This window comes from Somniosus microcephalus, chromosome 8 (assembly GCF_052327205.1).
Source record: "Somniosus microcephalus isolate GS21.2 chromosome 8, FLI_Smic_1.0, whole genome shotgun sequence".
NCBI classification, from domain to species: domain Eukaryota; kingdom Metazoa; phylum Chordata; class Chondrichthyes; order Squaliformes; family Somniosidae; genus Somniosus; species Somniosus microcephalus.
This window is the reverse complement of record NC_140994.1, coordinates 264,171,933-264,184,623: the sequence shown is the minus strand read 5'-3', so window position 1 is coordinate 264,184,623 and position 12,691 is coordinate 264,171,933.

The following is a 12,691-nucleotide window of genomic DNA, read 5'->3' as shown; positions in this document are numbered from 1 at the left end:
GGGATAGTAATAGTGTAAAGGGCAGAGAGGAGGAAGAATTTCTGAAGTGTGTTCAGGAGAACTTTCTTGTTTAGTACGTTTCCAGCCCAACGAGGAAAGAGGAATTGCTGGATTTGGTTCTTGGGAATGAGGTGGGTCAAGTGGGGCAAGTGACAGTAGGGAACAGTGATCACAGTATCATAAGGATTAGATTAGCTATGGAAAAGGACAGGGAGCAATCTAGAGTAAAAATACTTAATTGAGGAAGGCCAATTTCTGTGGGTTGAGAACGGATCTGGCCCGGGTATGTTGAAATCAAAGATTGGCAGGCAAAACTGTAATTGAACAAAGGGCTGCCTTTAAAGAGGAGATGGTTCGGGTACAGTCGAGGTACATTCCCACGAGGGGGAAGGGTAGGGCAACCAAAACCAGAGCTCCCTGGATGATGAAAGGGATAGAGAGTAAGATGAAGCAGAAAAAGGGCACGTATGACAGATGTCAGGTTGAGAAAACAAGTGAGAACCAGGCTGAATATAGAAAGTTCAGAGGGGAAGTGAAAAAGGAAATAAGAGGGGCAAAGAGAGGGTATGAGAATAGACTGGCAGCCAACATAAAAGGGAATCAAAAGTCTTCTATAGGCATATAAATAATAAGAGGAGGGTTTGGAGCCGATTAGGGACCACAAAGGAGGCAGAGGGCATGGCTGAAGTACTAAATGAGTACTTTGCATCTGTCTTCACCAAGGAAGAGGATGCTGCCAAAGTCATAGTGAAAGAGGAGGTAGTTGAGATACTGGATGGGATAAAAATTGATAAGGAGGAGGTACTAGAAAGGCTGTCTGTACTTAAAGTAGATAAGTCACCAGGAGCGGATGGGATGCATCCTACGATGCTGAGGGACATAAGGGTGGAAATCGCGGAGGTACTGGCCATAATCTTCCAATCTTCCTTAGATCAGGGGGTGGTGCCAGAGGGCAGGAGAATTGCAAATGTTACACCCTTGTTCAAACAAGGGTGTAAGGATAAACCCAGCAACTACAGGCCAGTCAGTTTAACCTCGGTAGTGGGGAAGCTTTTAGAAACGATAATCCAGGACAAAATTAACAGTCACTTGGACAAGTGTGGATTAATTAAGGAAAGCCAGCACGGATTTGTTAATGGCAAATCGTGTTTAACTGACTTGATTGAGTTTTTGATGAGGTAACAGAGAGGGTTGATGAGGGTAATGCGCTTGACGTGGTGTACATGGATTTCCAAAAGGCGTTTGACAAAGTGCCACATAATAGGCTTGCTAAAAAAGTTGAAGCCCATGGAATAAAAGGGACAGTGGCAGCATGGATACGGAATTGGTGAAGTGACAGGAAACAGAGAGTAGTGGTGAACGATTGCTTTTCGGACTGGAGGAAGGTATACAGTGGTGTTCCCCAGGGGTCGGTACTAGGACCACTGCTTTTCCTGATATATATTAATGACTTGCACAGGGCACAATTTCAACATTTGCAGATGACACAAAACTTGGAAGTATAGTGAACAGTGAGGAGGATAGTGATAGACTTCAGGAGGACATAGACAGGCTGGTGGAATGGGCGGACACGTGGCAGATGAAATTTAACGCAGAAAAGTGTGAAGTGATACATTTTGGTAGGAAGAACGAGGAGAGGCAATATAAACTAAAGGGTACAATCCTAAAGGGGATGCATGAACAGAGAGACCTGGGGGTATGCGTGCACAAATCATTGAAGGTGGCAGGGCAGGTTGAGAAAGTGGTTAAAAAAGCTTACGGGATCCTGGGCTTCATAAATAGAGGTATAGAGTACAAAAGCAAGGAAGTTATGATGAACCTTTATAAAACACTGGTTCGGCCTCAACTGGAGTATTGTGTCCAATTCTGGGCACCACACTTTAGGAAGGGTGTGAAGGCCTTAGAGAGGGTGCAGAAAAGATTTACAAGAATGGTTCCAGGGATGAGGGACTTCAGTTACGTGGATAGACTGGAGAAGCTGGGGTTGTTCTCCTTAGAGCAGAGAAGGTTGAGAGGAGATTTGATAGAGGTGTTCAAAATCATGAGGGGTCTGGACAGCGTAGATAGAGAGAAACTGTTCCCATTGGTGGAAGGGTCGCGAACCAGAAGACACAGATTTAAGGCAAAAGATCCAAAGGCGACATGAGGAAAAACATTTTTACGAAGCAAGTGGTTAGGATCTGGAATGTACTGCCTGAAAGGGTGGTGGAGGCAGACTCAATCGTGGCTTTCAAAAGGGAGTTGGATAAGTACCTGAAGGAAAAAAATTTGCAGGGCTCTGGGGAAAGGGCGGGGGAGTAGGACTAACTGAAGTGCTCTTGCAGAGAGCCGGCACGGGCTCGATGGGCCGAATGGCCTCCTTCTGTGCTGTAACCATTCTATGACTCTGTGAATTTATGTCTATATGTCCCTGGGCATGTTCTATCTGTAAGAACCCTGAGAAATCTCCATTTCAAATTTCCACTAACTAACATGGAGGAAATGAAATCAGCATTATTAGTTGTAGGTTTAAGTTTGTATCATGTAACTGTGAGTCAATGCACGCCAATTCTTGAATAATCAGGCTTTTAAAATAGTGTAATGTGCCTTGGGTAGACCCGGTTAGATTTTGAAATGGAAGAAAGAGGTGATGGTTCTGCTTGACCAAGTATTAAAAATGCCGACTTCAACAAGCTTTGTTAGCAAAGCGACAGTCAGTCTGTGAGAACAGCTGAGAGAATCAATGGAATTCTAGAGACTGAGATAAGAGGCAGGGACCGTAAGATTGTTATGAATTGTATGTTAGTTTTTTTAAATTCTTGTTTTACTATCTTATAACCATTATAATATCTTATAATCATCAGTAATAGATCTACAATCATGTGAAAAGATTAAATGAAGAAGTTTGTGAACCTGTGCAGTAATGCGGAGGCTGGGGATGGCATTAAAAGGGAAATTAAAGAAGCGTGCAATAAGGGCACAGCAGTCATAATGGGGGACTTTAATCTACATATAGATTGGGCTAACCAAATTAGTAACAATACTGTGGAGGAGGAATTCCTGGAGTGTATACGGGATGGTTTCCTGGACCAATATGTTGAGGAACCAACTAGAGATCAGGCCATCTTAGACTGGGTATTATGTAATGAGAAAGGATTAATTAGCAATCTTGTTGTGTGAGGCCCCTTGGGTCGGAGCGATCATAATATGATAGAATTCTTCATTAAGATGGAGAGTGAAGTAGTTGACTCAGAGACTAGGGTCCTGAATTTAAATAAAGGAAACTACGATGGTATGAGGTGTGAGTTGGGTAGGATTGATTGGGGAATGTCACTCAAAGGGTTGATGGTGGATGGGCAATGGCAAACATTCAAAGATCACATGGATGAACTACAGAATTTGTTCAGCCCAGTTTGGCATAAAAACAAAACAAAAAAGGTGACTCAACCGTGGCTAACAAGGGAAATTAGGGATAGCATAAGAACCAAGGTGAGGGCATATAAATTGGCCAGAAAAAGCAGTAAACCTGAGGACTGGGAACTGTTTAGGATTCAACAAAGGAGGACCAAGGGATTAATTAAGAAGGGGAAAATAGAGTATGAGAGTAAGCTTTCAGGGAACATAAAAACTGACTGTAAAAGCTTTTATAGATATGTGAAGAGAAAAAGATTGGTGAAGTCAAGCATAGGTCCCTTGCAGTCAGAATCAGGGGAATTTATAATGGGGAACAAAGAAATGGCAGACCAATTAAATACATACTTTGGTTCTGTCTTCACAAAGGAGGACACAAATAACCTCCCAGAGATGTCGGGGAACATAGGGTCTGATGAAAGGGAGGAACTGATAGAAATCAGTATTTGTAGGGAAATGGTGTTGGGGAAGTTGACGGGATTGAAAGCCGATAAATCCCCAGGGCCTGATAATCTACATCCTAGGGTATTTAAGGAAGTGGCCCTAGAAATAGTAGATGCATTGCTGGTCATCTTCCAAAATTCTGCAGACTCTGGAACAGTACCCATGGATTGGAAGGTAGCTAATGTTACCCCACTATTCAAAAAAGGTGGTAGAGAGAAAACGGGGAATTATAGACCGGTAAGCCTGACATCGGTAGTGGGGAAAATGCTAGAGTCCATTAAAAAAGATGTAATAGCAGAGCACTTGGAAAACAGTGACGGGATCGGACAAAGTCAATATGGATTTACAAAAGGTAAATCGTGCTTGACTAATCTACTGGAATTTTTTTAGGATGTAACTAGTAAAATAGATAAGGGAGAACCAGTGGATGTGGTGTATTTGGACTTTCAGAAGGCTTTCAATAAGGTCCCGCATAAGAGATTAGCGTGTAAAGTTAAAGTACATGCGATTAGGGGTAAGGTACTGACTTGGATAGAGAACTGGTTGGCAGACAGGAAGCAAAGAGTTGGAATAAACAGGTCTTTTTCCGAGTGGCAGGCAGTGACTAGTGGGGTACTGCAGGGATCGGTCCTAGGACCCCAGCTATTCACAATATATATTAATGATCCAGACGAGGGAACTAGATGTAATATCTCCAAGTTTGCAGATGACACAAAGCTGGGTGGGCGTGTGTACTGTGAGGAGGATGCCGAGAAACTCCAGTATGATTTGGACAGGTTGGGTGATTGGGCAGAAGCATGGCAGATGCAATATAACGTGGATAAATGCGAGGTTATCTACTTTGGTGTCAAAAACAGGAAGGCAGATTATTATCTGAATGGCAATAGATTGGGAGAAGGGGAAGTGCAATGAGACCTGGGTGTCCTTGTGCACCAGTCGCTGAAGGTAAGCATGCAGGTGCAGCAGGCGGTTAAGAAGGCAAATGGTATGTTGGCCTTCGTAGCGAGAGGGTTCGAGTACAGGAATAAAGATGTCTTGCTGCAGTTGTACAGGGCCTTGGTGAGACCACATCTTGAGTATTGTGTGCAGTTTTGGTTGCCTTATCTGAGGAAGGATGTTTTTGCCATGGAGGGAGTGCAGCGAAGATTCACCAGGCTAATACCTGGGATGGCAGGAATGACGTATGAGGAGAGATTGGGTCGATTGGGCTTATACTCGCTGGAGTTTAGAAGAATGAGAGGGGATCTCATTGAAACTTATAAAATTCTAACAGGACTAGACAGACTAGATGCAGGAAGGATGTTCCCAATGGCGGGGGAGTCCAGAACCAGGGGTCACAGTCTAAGGATAAGGGGTAAGCCATTTAGGACAGAGATGAGGAGGAATTTCTTCACCCAGAGAGTTGTGACCCTGTGGAATTCTCTACCACAGAAGGCAGTGGAGGCCAATTCATTAAATATATTCAAGAAGGAGTTGGATATATTTCTTAAGGCTAAAGGGATCAAGGGATATGGGGAGAAGGCAGGGACAGGGTACTGAATTTGGATGATCAGCCATGATCTCATTGAATGGCGGAGCAGGCTCGAGGGGCTGAATGGCCTACTCCTGCTCCTATCTTCTATGTTTCTATGTTTGTAATGGCCTGCAAGGATAACCTGAGTTATGTAGAACATGTAACCCTTTCTCTTATATGCTTATAATAAGTCTGTGAGTGAGCTGTGAGCAGACAACCTGGGGTGACGGAGAGATGGCCATGGTCGAATAGACTGCAGCTAGCCTGGGAACCAAGGTCAGGTGCAGTTACCATTGTGCTGGGATGTTATAGCATCCGCAGAGAGTTATAAAAACAAAGGCCAATAGCAGGGGCCGTATCTCAACCTGTGGAGACATCTTCCTTTTGTATTGCCATAACTACCCCAGATATGACTCTTGGTGGTCAAAAACAGATGATGTCAGAGTGTCATCACACCAAAAAATCCGCGTAAGCCAGGGTGATAGGGACGGGGCATCTTTACGATTGGATTTTTGGGCTTGGGCATCAACCAGTGACTGGTTCAGGAGGACTCCATCGGATTTGAATGAGAGTAAGGGTATAAGAAGGGGGTCTTAACAGCCACAAATTGCAGAGGATATCAGGAGTAGAAGGTTTCAGGATTAGAAGGTTTCAGGAAGAATCAAAGAGATCCCCGGGAGATGAGGAGAGATGAGAGACTAGAGACACAGGGTGCAGCTTACTCATGGTTGTGGCTTCTACCCAGAGTACAAGTGGTAATATAAGTCTCAATTATACTCTGTCTTCTTCTTCTTAGGCTGTCCCTCGGAACCGAGGATGACTTGCTTCCACATTAAAAATGAGTTCTCAGGTGACTGATGAGTCCAATGCGGGACCTGCAGTCTCTGTCACAGGTGGGGCAGACGGTGGTTGAAGGGGCGGGTGGGTGGGGTGCTTGGGTTGACGTGTGCTCCTTGCGCTGCCTGCGCTTGGCTTCCGCTTGCTCCCGGCGAAGAGACTCGAGGTGTTCGGCGCCTTCCCGGATGCTTCTCCTACACTTTGTGCGGTCTTGGGCCAGGGATTCCCAGGTGTCGGTGGGGATGTTGCACCTTTTCAAGGAGGCTTTGAGGGTGTCCTTGAAGCGTTTCCTCTGCCCACCTGGGGCTCTCTTGCCGTGTCGGAGCTCCGAGTAGAGCGCTTGTTTTGGGAGTCTCGTATCGGGCATGCGGACAATGTGACCCGTCCATCGGAGCTGATCGAGCATGGTCAAAGCTTCGATGCTGGGGATGTTGGCCTGAGCAAGAACACTGACGTTGGTGCGCCTATCCTGCCAATGGATTTGCAGGATCTTGCGGAGGCAGCATTGGTGCTACCTCTCCAGTACTTTGAGGTGCCTGCTGTACATGGTCCATGTCTCTGAGGCATACAGCAGGGCAGGTATCACTGCTGCTCTGTAGACCATGAGCTTAGTGCCAGGTTTGAGGTCCTGGTCTTCAAACACTCTCTTCCTCAGGCGACCGAAGGCTGCACTGGCACACTGAAGGCAGTGTTGGACTTCGTCGTCGACGTCTGCCCTTGTTGACAGTAGGGTCCCGAGGCATGGAAAGTGGTCCACATTGTCCAAGGCCTTGTCGTAGATTTTGATCATCAGGGGGCAGTACTGTGTGGCGGGGGCAGATTGGTAGAGGACCTTTGCCTTACGGATGTTTAGTGTAAGGCCCATGCTCTCGTACACTTCGGTGAAGGTGTTGACGATGGTTTGGAGTTCGACCTCCGAGTGAGTGCAGACGCAAGTGTCGTCTACACACTATAATTCGACAACAGAGGATGGGACGACCTTGGATCTGGACTGGAGGTGACGGAGTTTGAACAGTTTCCCGTTTGTTCTGTAAATTAGCTCCACTCCAGTGGGGAGCTTCCTGAGGGTGAGATGGAGCATTGCAGCAAGGAAGATCGAGAAGAGCGTTGGTGCGATGACACAGCCTTGCTTGACCCTGGTTCGTACATGAATTGGGTCTGTGGTGAAACCGTTGGTCAGGATCACGGCTTGCATGTCGTCGTGAAGCAGGCGGAGGATAGTGACAAACTTTTGAGGGCAGCCGAATTTGAGGAGGACACTCCATAATCCCTCACGGTTGACAGTGTCGAAGGCCTTTGTGAGATCAAAGAAGGCCATGTACAGCGGTTGGTGCTGTTCCCTGCATTTCTCTTGTAATTGACGTGCGGTGAAGATAATGTCCATTGTGCCCCTTAGTGGGCGGAATCCGCATTGCGACTCTGGGAGGAGCTCTTCGGCCAATGGGAGAATGCGATTGAGGAGGATTCTTGCGATGACTTTCCCTGTGGCAGACAGCAGGGAAACTCCTCTGTAATTATCGCAATCGGACTTGTCACCTTTCTTGAAGATGGTCACAATTACAGCATCTCTGAGATCCCCTGGCATGCTCTGCTCCTTCCAGATAAGAGAAATCAGTTCATGAATTCGTGCCAATAGTGCTTCTCCACTATGCTTTAGTGCCTCGGCGGGGATTCCACCTGCTCCTGAGGCCATGTTGTTCTTCAGTAGTCGGATGGCCTTTTCAACCTCATGTCGGGCTGGGGTTGTGCTGAGATACTCTGTAAACTGCTCCTCGAATACTGTAATGTATTAAGTCTTGCGTGTGCTGAATGACGGTAAATCACTGTCACCAATACGGGTCAACCTCGAATCATTTGGAACCCGGGTCCCTCTGGGATCTTATCTATCTCCCTCCTTAAATATCAGTATTACGTTAGCTATCCGCCAGTCCTCTGGCACTACACCTTTTTCTAATTAATTAATAAATATGTGTAATAGTGCCTCTGCTATCTCTTCACTAGATCCTTTTTAAACGTGGGGTTTTATCCTCTTTGAGTTTGATTGGTTTATTTAATATTTCTCTTTATTTTAAATGCAGTTATCTCATTTCTAATCTCATCTTCTGATGTCATGTCCACCTGATCTGTTTCCCTGGTAAATACCGAAGCAAAATAATTATTGAATATTTCTGCCATTTCGCTATCGCTGCCTGTGATTTTATTCTATCTGTCCCTTATTTCTTCTTCCACCTCCCTTGCACTATCCTTATTCCCATCCCGACCTTCCTTTTTTTATTTATGTGCATTTGGAATATTTTATGTCCCTTGATAATTTAATTTCATAGTCTCTCTTTGCCTTTCTAATTTTTTTGCCTTCTCTCCGAATCACTTCATATTCTCCCTTATCATGCTCTCACTTGCTGTCCATTTACTTAATGGATGCCTCTTTCCTTACCCTCAATTGATCCCTTATGTCTTTATTCATCCATGGTGTCTCATTAGTGTTTAGCTTGTGTTTTTTAGTGGAATATGTTTTTGTCTTGCTGATAGCTGCATCACTGTTTTCTACTGCCATTATGTTATCCCTAATAAGTACAGCTACTCCACCTCCCCTTTGTCATTCTCCATCTTTTCTAAATATGCAATGTTTAATTCCCAGTCCTGATTTTTCTGTAGCCATGTCTCAGTAATCCCGACTATGTCTGCTTCCTCGCAAAGTATTATTGCCCCCCAGCTCCCCTGTTGTATTACGGACACTGTGTGCATTGCTGTGCAGACAGTTTAATGCATTTACAATAGCAGTTCCTCTCGCTTTATTGTTAACCATCTTTTTACACTCCTGTTCTATAACTAGTTATTCCATGGCCACTTATGTCCTCCCTTAGTTTAGTCTGTAATATTCTCTACTTTCCTGTTTCATTTATATTTTGGCTCGTCTCATTTGTTGTAGATCCCTCCCCCCGTCTTACTAGTTTGCTGTTTGTGGGAGCTTGCTGTGCGCAAATTGGCTGCCGCATTTCCTGCATTACAACAGTGACTACACTTCAGAAATACTTCATTGGCTGTAAAGCGCTTTGGGATGTCCTGAGGTTGTCAAAGGCGCTGTAGAAATGCAAGTCTTTCTTTTCAAGCAATATATATAATTTGCCTTTCCTCCCCTTTCTTATATAATTTAAAAGAGGGAAAAATTGAGTCGTGCCCCCTTTGGGGTGCTACCTTCGCGCCCCAAGAGAGAGGCAGGGTGCTACTGGAAGCGCCCCGCCTCCCACTTGGGGCGCTGCGAGGGATTATCGCGGCGTTACGTGCCGTGGTATTGCAGGCCTTCCTCCCCTTCTTAAACAGGAGGGGTTTAGTACAGCGCGACCCGGGGCCCAGCTGGGCCACCAGGGATCGGGAGTGCTGGCAAAAGAGCCCGGCACTGAAGAGAAGTGCCGGGCTCACTGAGCGCAGCCGGCACTCCGCGGAGGCACTGCAGAGGAGGCCGGGGACGGCAGAGGGGGCAGGTGTTGGCAGGTGGCCAGCAACAAAAATGGCCACCCGGCACCTCCACTTTAATTAGCGCCGCCCCGGCCGCAGGTCGGCTCCCGTTGACCCCCGTCGGACATAGCGTCCGTGGGTAAGTCAGGGGGCGCTACCGAAGATTGCGGCCGGGGTGCTGCGCACGTCGGTGACGTTCATTGCCGGCGGCACAGCGCCGCGGGGCGCTAATGGTTACCGCCACCACTAACCTCCTGCTGAATTTCCTGGGAGGCGTTGGTGGTGCCGCGCCCGGGTGCTAGTTGCTTTGTGCCCCATTAGCGCCAGTTGCTTTGCGCCCTGTTAGCGCCCTCGTAGGGCGCTAATGGGAGGCGCAAAGCAACCAAATTTCTCCCCCTTATGTCAGACATTAAAATATAAGTTACTTTGGAAGTGTAGTTACCGTTATCCGGGAAAACGCAGCCATCGAATTACACACAGGAAGATCCCAAAAACAGCAATGAGTTGAATAGAAACATAGAAGATAGGAGCAGGAGTAGGCCATTTGGCCCTTCGAGCCTGCTCCGCCATTCAATGAGATCATGGCTGATCATCCAAATTCAGTACCCTGTCCCTGCCTTCTCCCCATATCCCTTGATCCCTTTAGCCTTACGAAATATATCCAACTCTTTCTTGAATATATTTAATGAACTGGTCTCCACCGCCCTCTGTGGCAGAGAATTCCACAGGTTCACCACTCTCTGGGTGAAGAAGTTCCTCCTCATTTCAGTCCTAAATGGCTTACCCCTTATCCTTATTCTATGACCCCTGGTTCTGGACTCCCCGGCCATCCGAAACATCCTTCCTGCATCTAGTCTGTCCAGACCTAACAGAATTTTATAGGTTTCGATGAGATCCCCTCTCAATCTTCTAAACTCCAGTGAGTATAAGCCCAATCGACACAATCTCTCCTCATACGTCATTCCTGCCATCCCAGGTATCAGCCTGGTGAATCTTCGCTGCACTCCCTCCATGGCAAGAACGTCCTTCCTCAGGTAAGGTGACCAAAACTGCACACAATACTGAAGGTGCGGTCTCACCAAGGCCCTGTACAACTGTAGCAAGACATCCTTGTTCCTGTACTCAAACCCTCTTGCTACGAAGGCCAGCATACCATTTGCCTTCTTAACCGCCTGCTGCACCTGCATGCTTACCTTCAGCGACTGGTGCACAATAACACCCAGGTCTCTTTGCACTTCCCCTTCTCCCAACCTATTGCCATTCAAATAATAATCTGCCTTCCTGTTTTTGCCACCAAAGTGGATAACCTCACATTTATCCACATTATAGTGCATTTGCCATGTTTCTGCCCTATCACCCAACCTGTCCAAATCGTACTGGAGTTTCACAACATCCTCCTCACAGCTTACCCTCCCACCCAGCTTTGTGTCATCTGCAAATTTGGAGATATTACATCCAATTCCCTCGTCCAGATCATTAATATATATTGTGAACAGCTGGGGTCCTAGGACCGATCCTTGCGGTACCCCACTAGTCACTGCCTGCCACTCGGAAAACAATCCGTTTATTCCAACTCTTTGCTTTCTGCCCGCCAACCAGTTCTCTATCCAAGTCAATACCTTGCCCCCAATCCCATGCGCCTTAATTTTGCACGCTAATCTCTTATGTGGGATCTTATCGAAAGCCTTCTGAAAGTCCAAATACACCACATCCACTGGTTCTCCCTTATCTATTTTACCAGTTACATCCTCAAAAAATTCCAGTCGATTAGTCAAGCATGATTTACCTTTTGTAAATCCATGTTGGCTTTGTCCGATCCTGTCACTGCTTTCCAAGTGCTCTGCTATTACATCTTTTATAATAGACTCCAGCATTTTCCCCACTACCGATGTCAGGCTTACCGGTCTATAATTCCCCGCTTTTTCTCTACCACCTTTTTTGAATAGTGGGGTAACATTAGCTACCCTCCAATCCATGGGTACCGTTCCAGAGTCGATCGAGTTCTGGAAGATGACCAGCAATGCATCTACTATCTCTAGGGCCACTTCCTTAAGTACCCTGGGATGTAGATTATCAGGCCCTGTGGATTTATCGGCCTTCAGTCCCATCAATTTTCCTAACACCATTTCCCTACAAATACTGATTTCTTTCAGTTCCTCCCTTTCATCTGACCCTATGTTCCCCGACATCTCTGGTAGGTTATTTGTGTCCTCCTTTGTGAAGACAGAACCAAAGTATGTATTTAGTTGGTCTGCCATTTCCTTGTTTCCCATTATAAATTCCCCTGATTCTGACTGTAAGGGACCTACGCTTGACTTCACCAATCTTTTTCTCTTCACATATCTATAAAAGCTTTTACAGTCAGTTTTTATGTTCCCAGCAAGCTTACTCTCATATTCTATTTTCCCTTTCTTAATTAATCCCTTTGTCCTCCTTTGTTGACTCCTAAACTGCTCCCAATCCTCAGGATTATTGCTTTTTCTAGCCAGTTTATATGTCCTCTCCTTGGATCTTATGCTATCCCTAATTTCCCTTGTTAGCCACGGTTGAGTCACCTTTTTTGTTTTATTTTTATGCCAAACTGGGATGAACAAATTCTGTAGCTCATCCATTCGGTCTTTGAATGTTTGCCATTGCCTATCCACTGTCAACCCTTTGAGTGCCATTCCCCAATCAATCCTACCCAACTCACTCCTCAGACCATCGTAGTTTCCTTTATTTAAATTGAGGACCCTTGTCTCTGAGTCAACCACTTCATTCTCCATCTTAATGAAGAATTCGATCATATTATGATCGCTCCGACCCAAGGGGCCTCGTACAACAAGATTGCTAATTAATCCTTTCTCGTTACATAATACCCAATTTAAGATGGCCTGATCTCTGGTTGGTTCCTCAGCATATTGGTCCAGGAAACCATCCCGTAAACACTCCAGGAATTCCTCCTCCACAGTATTGTTACTAATTTGGTTGGCCCAATCTATATGTAGATTAAAGTCACCCACGATGACTGCTGTGCCCTTATTGCACGCTTCTTTAATTTCCCTTTTAATG